The sequence below is a fragment of the Eriocheir sinensis genome, unplaced genomic scaffold (genome assembly GCF_024679095.1).
Source record: "Eriocheir sinensis breed Jianghai 21 unplaced genomic scaffold, ASM2467909v1 Scaffold220, whole genome shotgun sequence".
Lineage (NCBI taxonomy): Eukaryota > Metazoa > Arthropoda > Malacostraca > Decapoda > Varunidae > Eriocheir > Eriocheir sinensis.
The window spans coordinates 467,501-477,500 of NW_026111522.1; the positions used below are offsets into that span (position 1 = coordinate 467,501).

General features: G+C 39.0%; 1 protein-coding gene across 1 annotated transcript in view; it reads left to right on the forward strand.

Annotated features, from left to right (window-relative positions):
• The first annotated feature begins 9,751 nt into the window (after positions 1 to 9,751).
• LOC126990896 (vesicle-fusing ATPase 1-like) overlaps positions 9,752 to 10,000 on the forward strand; it is a 21,460-nt gene continuing 21,211 nt past the window's right edge. The window contains 1 exon segment of the mRNA XM_050849536.1: positions 9,752 to 10,000. This exon segment is cut by the window's right edge and continues 76 nt beyond it. The gene's annotated coding sequence lies outside the window, so the exon portion shown is untranslated.

A 10,000-nucleotide genomic window follows, 5' to 3' on the forward strand; every position in this document is an offset into this window, starting at 1 on the left:
ATCAAAATTCTGGCCTAATAATTTAAATGTAAACTTTATAAGATGGATCACACTTAGGACTACTTAACTTAGATCCAAGTTCTCAGTACTATGGATCTGTCATGAAACCTTTGCTATGTGCATAAGGTCTTCTTTCCTGGATATAGAGCTTGGGTCCTGGACTCCTGCATATAATGCATGTTATTGTAAGCCAAACCTGTTGGTGTCTTCTCATGTTCAACACTGTCCTGTCATCACTGCTGCCACTGCTGCTGATACTGCTGTAGCTGCTGCTACCACTTTATGTGGAAGGTAAGAAGCAAACAGCAACCAGCCAAGCAGGGTCTGGTGAGATTTCTGCCACCTCCTGCTCTTGTTATGCTTGTGATTGATCATCTTTTGCGCCTGGTTGTGTGATTTTGCTCAAGTATTGATTGGCAACCAAATTGTAGGAGGGCAAACTTCTGTAAAAGTTAATTCTGTCACAATATTTGGGCATAAGTGAGTTGAGCGCAAGTTCAGGTACTATAATGGTGTACAAGAATTACCACTACTTTTTATTCAGTGTCATATTTGATGGTTTACATAAAAAGTATGTTGTTGCCTGCAGTTTTCTGTACCATTTTCCACCCTGCCTTTTCCTAAGCCTGCTTCAAGTATTCATCTCTAAAACCGAGAGGATTTTTTTTATCATTTGTTTAATTATTTAAATATTTATTTATGTATTTATCATTTCTAACTGTAGGTAGACTTGTTATTTAGTCTACTCAAGAGCTTTGTGAAAGGCAGGCTTGCATGTCCTCAAGTGTGAGGTTGAAGGGTAACCCTAGAAGTGGCCGTCCTCTTATTACCAGGATTATCCCAAATTCTTAGGGCTAATGAGGTGAGGTTTAGTCATTTAAGAATAGACAGTTTGTAAAGTAACTGCATGTAAAAATAATCTCATTTGATGGCTAAGAGTTTGGGACCCTTGAAATGGATATACTCATGGGACGGGACATGGTTGTTGGCTACCCTCCAGCTGTTTCTTAATTTTTCATATAGATTTTTGATCTAAGATGAACTATTTTAAGACGTTAACAAGATCACATGTGTTGTGTAGTCAGTGTATTAAAGCAAAGAATGTTTAACTCCATCGAATTTCCCTATAATATATCACAAATTGGATTCATCTAAACATTTAATTGCCATTACAAATTTATAACATGCTGTTATGTGTGTCATTTGTGCTTTATCATTTTCCCTTTGAAATTCAGAGGAAATGAGAGACTTTCATGGAAATAAATTCTGAAATGTTATTTTATTTTTGATTTTCAGAATCATTAACACTGATTTTTTTACATAATAACAGCACTTGATTGATGTGTGAATGTGCAGTGTGGATAGTATCATTAGTAGGAAGTTTTCATCCTTTGAATATATATATATATATATATATATATATATATATATATATATATATATATATATATATATATATATATATATATATATATATATTTTTTTTTTTTTTTTTTTTTTTTTTTTTTTTGAGACTTAACCCCTCCCTTGCCTTTGCAGAGTCTTGATGGTGGTGATCTATTTTATAACCATCATCACTGTCATCATTATATTTTCTAGATATACAGAGTTGAGGAGAGCTGAGCTTACCTTAAGCAGTGAACCACTTATGGCATAGGTTATTGTTTATTTTTACTGCATTATTCAACACTGACACTGATGTCCCACAGTCCATTGAAGACCAGTCCATTAGACATTGGCCCTTAAGTTGAATCAGACTAAAAATTTGGTTCATGCACCACCTCACAAACTTTTTCAGCTTAGGACCAGGCACTGCTTGCACGAAGGGAGGGGGTTGAAGAAGTTTAACCATCCACATAAATCTTCTCATCCCCCCTTTATCCCTCCCTTGAGTTTTAAACAAATTGTTCCCCTATCTTTCCACAACTGCAGCTCTCCCCTAGGCCCAGGAAGCTTTCCGTATGAAAGAAATGAAGCCACCACTGCTAATAGGGATTAGTTCTCTTTCATTCACAATTTCCATTCCATGTTTGATCTCATTCACCATATTCAGCATTCCTCGTGGTCAGTCTTGTCTGCTCTCCTCTTTACAATCATTAGTGAATATTTTTTCACACTTGTTGCATTTCCAAATTCTCATTAGCATCCATCTACCCATTCAGAATGCTTCCACTATCATCTTTGTAGGAGCAGCATGAATGCAATCATTTTTGTCTTGTACTTTTATTTTACCCTTAAGCTGCCTCCTTTCCTGTAAAAAAATAATCGTCTCGGGTGAATTTATTAACTTTCCCATCAATTTGATATTACATGCCTGTTACCCTTCAATTCTCTTCTTACTCTAAATGCTCCAAAGGATTTTTCTTTCCTCTTCTTTAAGTCCTGATTTTCCAGTTAATGGCTATGAAGTGCCCCACTTCTATACAGCAAAGTTAACACTAGGATCATGTCATGAAATTGCCTTACTGTATTCATGTCTACTTTTCTTTTTTATTGAGCAAGATCTCCATAGCTCCAGCTTTTTTATGATGTTCTTTTTACACCTCACCAGAGTATATATCTATATATCTTTTCACTTTGCACATTTATGTATAAACTTTTGAAAGTATTCTTTTTTGCTTCCTTTCCTGAACTCAAGCCTTACTCATTCATACATGAACTTTTCAGCCTCTACTCAAACACACCCACAAAACTTGATGTGTCTTTTTACAGAGTTCTCATATTTGGTTAGGAGTCAGCAAACTATACTTATTCCAGAACTGCTGGTAATAAAATGTATTATTTTCCATCAAACATTCTCTCTCTCTCTCTCTCTCTCTCTCTCTCTCTCTCTCTCTCTCTATATATATATATATATATATATATATATATATATATATATATATATATATATATATATATATATATATATATATATATATATATATATATATATATACATATATATATATATATATATATATATATATATATATATATATATATATATATATATATATATATATATATATATATATATATATATATATCAAAGGAGATGGCTCTAAAGCAAAACAAAAGTAGATAAAAATCCCACTATGCACTGCCCCTGTAAAAATAATAGGAAACAAAGACAAAAATGAGGGTCAATTTTGGTCTTGGCGGTGTCTTGATGCTATCCTGGGTAGGTGGTGGCTGAACTGGTAGCGTACTGGGCCCACATTCACCGTGTGATGGACGACGCGGGTTCGAATCCCCACGCTACCACTCGGGTTTTTCAGTCACCGCCGAGTGACTTAAAACTACCCACATGCTGTCCTGAAGACCACCCATCAACCCGGACTCTAGAGGAAGCCGTCCAAGCGAATCAAGAATGAGTTCCGGGGGGCAGCATGAGCCAATGCAAGATGGCGCCACTATAAACACTCGCCTGCGCCAGAACGGGCTGGGCCGACCATCAGGCCCCACCTGGAAGAAGCCTTGGGCCGACCATCAGGCCCCACCGCGAAGATGCCTACCGGCGCAATAGGCAACAACGTAAAAAAAAAAAAAAAAAAAATCCTCTTGAAAGCTATTCCGGAGTTTACTAGTGGAAGGGATGAAAGAAGAAAGGTAGGTATTGATTAACTCTTGCAATAGGAATTTGGACATCATAGGGATAAGCTAGAGGAGAAAGTCTTTTGCAACAAGGCTGTGGGTAGAGTAGAGATTGCAGTTAGCAAGTTTAGAAGAGCAGTTACCACGAATATGTTGCTAGAAGATAGAAAGGGATGAAATTTTGCGGCAGAATTTCAGCAGGAGTCAAGTCAGCTCACAAAAATACTATTACAATAATCACTCTAAATATTTATCCCTTGAGTCGTGCCAAATTGGTATTCTTAGCTGCCAGCCAGGCAGACGACACACAGAATCTCGAGGAAAAACAGTGTTGAGGAAATTACAGCCTCTCAAATATCACGCCCGGACGCCCACACACCCAAGCACACACCACCGTTCATGCCCACCAGCGAGAGAATTTCTTACCTGGATGACCTTTCCCTATGTGCCATGCTAGAGTAAACCGTCAGGCAAAGAACCGAAAGGTCTCACCAACCAATGCGCCAGTCTATCCAAGCTCATCAAACAACAGAACATAATCCAATAAGACATAGGCTGGAAGGTGCATTGGGAATTCATTTCATATGGTCAGGGATAATAGTTGTAAAGCTTGTGGCCAAGAAAATCTTTTAGAGCAGCTTTGAAAACACCAAGGTCTCTCAGCTCAACAACTGCAGAGGGATGAGAATTCCAGGAGCCAACAACATGAACTGGGAAGAAACGACACCGACACTCAAGGGAACAACGAATATGAGCAAGTTTGAAGACATGACCTCTTGTACCCACAACTGGAGCAAGATGAAATGGTCTAGTCGAGTCAAAGGGGGCAACACCATGCGTGATCTTCCAGCACTCGATCAAATCAGCTCTCAATAACCTCCCACAAACCGAAAAATGATTAAGAGCAGAAAGCCTGTCTGCATAGGATAAGTTCTCTAGGCCATCTATGGTTTTGGTCCACCTTCGCTGGACTGACTCCAGTAACTTAATGTCCCCAATATAGCCAGTGTTCCACACAACAGCTGAATTCATGTGGAGGACAAACATGAGTAGTGTACAGTGCAATCATAAAATCATGAGAACAGCATAGTGTTGATTTCAATAAATTGGAAGCCACACCGCCTGCTTTGGAAGCTACAGAACGAATATGGTCATGAAATTTCAGTTTAGTATCAATCATTACCCCTAAATCTCTGCTCAGTGGTAAATGGGATAGGAATATCACTCGTAAAGGCCAGCAAGAGGGAGATCTCTGCCTAATCTTAGAGCCACACATTTGTCTGGGTGAAGGTTAAGACCACATGATTTTGCCATTCCATTCAGTACATCAATATCTTGCTGGAAAGTAGCTATGTACAGTTGATTATAGAGTAAATATTATTACTCTGAACCTTCATATAGATTTTTAAGTCGTCAGCAAAGATTTTATATTGACAGCTAAGTGATGAGGCCAGATGGTTAATGTAAATAAGAAAAAGAACGGGACCCAGAACTGAACCTTGAGGAACACCACTCATCACACTTTTGCAGGCACTTGGATAACCGTCAACAACAACTGACATTTTCCTCCCGGTAAGAAAGTTGTGGATCCAAGACAATATGTTACTAGAAATCACCAACTGATATAACTTAGTGATCAAAATGGAATGGCAAAGTGTGTCAAAGGCTTTTGAGAAATCAAGTAAGATCAGGTCAACTGTACCTCCTGCATCAACACTTTGACTTAATTCATCATAAGTCAAGAGTAATTGATCCTTGACACTCCTTCCTGCTCTAAAGCCAAACTGGGAGTCAGACAAAATTAAATTATTATCCAAGTAAAGATTAAGTTGTTCCACAATAATTCTTTCAAAGCATCTTGCGGCATACAGATGTTTTAGACTCACAGGACGCTAATTCAAAGGGTCCGAGTGCAAACCTTTCTTAAATATAGGGACTATGGTAGAACTTTTCCATGCTGAGGGCACATGTCCATTATTTAACAATTTTGTAAAAATAAGGTAGTATATAGGGTAAGCCAGATGATTTTGACAAGATTTCCGAACCAGTGGATGAATACCATCTGGACCCATAACCACAATTTGGATAAGGACACTATAGTGTCTTTATCCAAATTGTTGATAGCCAATTTAACTCTTTCCAGAGATGGTGGAATAAAAGAAAACTGCTTATCAGACATCTGGTGGGTTGCAGGAAGGGTTGGGGGCGAGGTTGTGTATATATGGCTATAAGTGTTTGCAAGACACTCCGCCATGCCACTGGGATCTCCTAACTAAAGTGGCCCAATTAACCCTAGAACTGTATCGCTGGGTCCGGTCGGACCCACGCTGTCTCAACTTTTTGATATTCGAGTTCTTCTCCCAAAGTGGTAGCCATATGCGAGTTGTGGTTCTGGTTGAAGCCATTTGACACTCGGAGCTTGATGAAGGGATATGCCAGCATTACTGTGCACGCTCCTGACACGAGGTAGGAGGTAGACAATAGTAAGATTGTAAGATCATCATCCAGCTGCTGTGTTTGAAGGAGGGCGGTATATCATCATAATATGTAGTACATTTAAGTCCCTCGAGAGAACATTATAATTACATTAGGACAAATCATGAACTGTGCATTTCAAAGAGTTAAAAACAAAAAGACACACACCATGCTTGTTGATTGTACTATTAGAATCACATCTAAACAACTGATACCCTTTAACAGTTTAACTGATACATAAGAATTAGGTACGCACACTTATAGCTACCAATAATTAATATTCAAAGCTTTTTCTGATATAAAGTCTTTTACAAAATTAAGTTAATTGTGCAAGCAATTTACATTGACATGGTCTATACTCAAATTGGTAAAGGACTTTGGGCCGCTTTCACAGTCACTTTGTTTGATTTGATCGTTACCAATGGCGGCGATCGACGATATAGTTTTCCACGTGAAACTGGCCTATGGGGTAGTGGCGGCTGCAGAGGAAGCGAGAGGTGTTGAGTGTGTGCCAATTTGCGGGGCTTGGCTAACCCCGCAGCCGCCACTATCCCATTGGCCAGTTTTACGTGGAAATGCTGTAGTGTCGATCGCCGCCATTGGTAATGATCAAAACAAACAAAATGACTGTGAAAGCGGCCCTAAGTTAGAGGGCCATTTGATTATAAATTTGAGAACAGCAAAGAATGTCTCGGCTTTTCTCTTCGCTCAACGTTAATATACCCTTTACATCGAAGCTAAGTAATGACTCAAATATTTGTATTATACAAATATACAAGGCGCTATTTTTTATTATGCATTGTATTGTGCGTGTATTAGTACGCCGTGAAAATCTTTCCACCTAGCCGGCACTCGGCAGGCATTTCATTCATCGCCGGGCGCCGCCACATGCCGAGCGTGACGAATTTTCTCGACTTTCACAAATTCACTGAAAGAACGAGACTAATCTGATTTGTGTGCACTCCTCAGACTTACCTCACAACCAAAGACTTAGAAATTCAGAAAAACGAAAGCATAGCGTCGGATGATCAGGTGTTTGGTGAGATTTGTGGAGAAACGTGAACGAGTTGCTTCACGGCTCCCGCCAAGGAGTCTCCCACCGAGTGGTTGGCCATGCCGCAGCGCCGTTGTCTTCCCCACGGAATGTGACCACCTTCCCCCTCGGTGAGAGTGCAGTTAAGTGCTAAACGTTATTTGTGTTCATCATCCCAGCAGCAGGGGTAGTTGAGGTAAAGATTAATTTTAGTACCGTGCCAGTAGTATTTCATTACCTACCTTATGAAACATCACTAGCTAGCTCTTTATATATCTTTTCTACAAACGTTCAACAATAATGGAAACGCTTTCAAAATCCAATTCAAGGACTATTTATTGTTGAAAATAGGGTTAATATTCACGAAAGTTTAGCCTCCCCTGGCGGCGGCCGCGGCGACGGTGCCGCCGCCGCAGTCGTAAAATAGCTCGCAGAGGGTTTAATTAGGGTGGGGGAGCATATTTAAACTACTCCAACCGAACTTTACGACCTGCTAACGGGTTCCACCCCCCTTCTAACCAGGGGGGGGGGCGTAGCCCTCCCTGGACCCCCCCACATATATGTGCAACTTATTTCTTCGAGTTTTTTTTATTTTTTTTTTTTTAGCAACACCGCCGCCCCGCCCACCGCCACAGGAGGCTAAGCTGTGAATATTATCCCCTATTTTCAACAATAAATAGTCCTTGAATTGAATTTTGAAAGCGTTTCCATTATAGTCAAACGTTTGTAGAAAAGATATATGAAGAACTAGCTTGTGATGTTTCATAAGGTAGGTAATGAAATACTGGCACGGTACTAAATCGAATCTTAACCATATATATATATATATATATATATATATATATATATATATATATATATTATGACAATACGGAGGTAGGTATTTACTGAGTCCAAGTCTATATACACCAAGTCAAGTCATACGCACGTTTGTGGGAGGAGACACGGCAGAGGCGTGGTTTAAGCATAACACTGCTTGGAGCCAAACTAGAGAATGTAGAAACAGGGATTTAGAGAAAACGAAGGAAGGTGGACTAATTTAAATCAATCACTTCATCATGCCTTCCCTCGATCACACCCCACACCACCGTTTTTTCGTCAGTGGCTTGCCTGAACGCGCTGTGAAAGGAGGCGATAATGCACATCTAGAGTGCACATACGGCCCCAACTTTAGTCACCCCTGAACTGTCGTTTTTTTTTTTTTTTTTTTTTTTTAGCTTCAACTGACATCATTCCGCTGCTCCGCTCCAAAACCGCCTCCTGCGCGTACCGGTCGCAGTTTTGAAGCAGAGTGACTTGGCTTGGTATATATAGACTTAGTACTGAGTAGAGCGTGGTCGTAATCGAGGTCTTATCTTCAGCGGAAGGGCGGGTGGCTCGGCAGGTATGGTGCTATAGCAAGATCTATATAGATCTTTGTTTATAGTCCCTTGAGAGAGTTGCTTAGCTAGCGACCGAGAGGTTTGACCGTTTGAGTTCAAGGCTTCAACCCCAGCTCACGGCGACTTCTTTGTGGAATACATCTGTGAACTGTGAAGGTTTTAGTGTAGTCCACAGAATTTCCTTGAAGGCAGAGGTGCTCATGTGCCTCTCAATTTGAGTTTCCAAGGTAAGTTTAGCCAGTCGCAGGTGCAAGGGTCTGCCAAAGACGCGGTAATACTCAAGTAGTACACCAAACTCACTCCGGTGTTAAGAGGTAGTGAAGGGGGAGTAGGGAGTGCAGAATGTCGTAAGTGGTAAGATTATTATTACTTTTATCATTATAATTATCATTATTATTTTCATCATTAGTATCATCATCATCATCATCATCACCATTCATATTATTATTGTTCCCTTTAATTCTGCTGATTATTATTATGATTATTATTATTATTATTATTATTGTTAATATTATTATTATTATTATTATTATTATTATTATTATTATTATTAAAAATTATTAATATTATTATTATTATTATTATTATTATTATTATTATTATTATTATCATTATTATTATTTATTTATTATTATTATTATTTTCATTAATAACATACTGTTATTATTATTATTATTATTATTATTATTATTATTATTATTATTATTATTATTATTATTATTATTATTTATCTTAATTGTATTATTATTATTATTATTATTATTATTATTATTATTATTATTATTGTTGTTATTGTCATCTTTACCTTTAGCATCATATTTTTTGTTTGAAAAATTATTATAGTAATGCAAAATTATTATAGAGATAATTAGTTATTATTACACAGAAAGAGGACATTAAATCTACACATAACATTGAAAAAGGAAGGAGTCATTGAAACAACTAGATTGTTCTAAGGAACATGAGCTAAAGCCAGACCGTAGGAACGTGTGCCACCGATTGACCCATGTCGGCACTGGTCGGCACCGTAAACGCGGCCTCCACGGGTCGATGTTTTTTGATCGATCAAGTGGTGTGGCCAGAAAGTGTCGTCGTGCGCACTGCGAACACTGCCTCTTGTGTTGAGGACAGAAATATAGCTTGTGTGATTCCTGTGAAGAGATAATAACCAAATTCCAGCCTGGCATCTGTCAAAGCACAGCAGTATTAACTACCTCCCTAAGGGTCAGAAGGGGTTGTCAAAAATAAAGTGTGGGTATAGTACCTCATTCCCAATAAAAACACGATTATATTATTTACATTCCAAATGCACTACACTACAGGCAATGCAATTGCTGCCACACGCCCCTACAAACCCGATGAGAAACCTGCAAGGGTGCGGAGGTGAATGAAGATCAGTATTGAGCGAAGGGCGGTTGCGGCGGCGCAGTGTGACAGGAGCTTTGCAGCGAGGCGCAGTGACGGCCAGTCTACTCCAAGACCCCAAGGTTGTGGCTGTTGTCACAATTCCCAGACACACGGCCGAGCAGCCCAA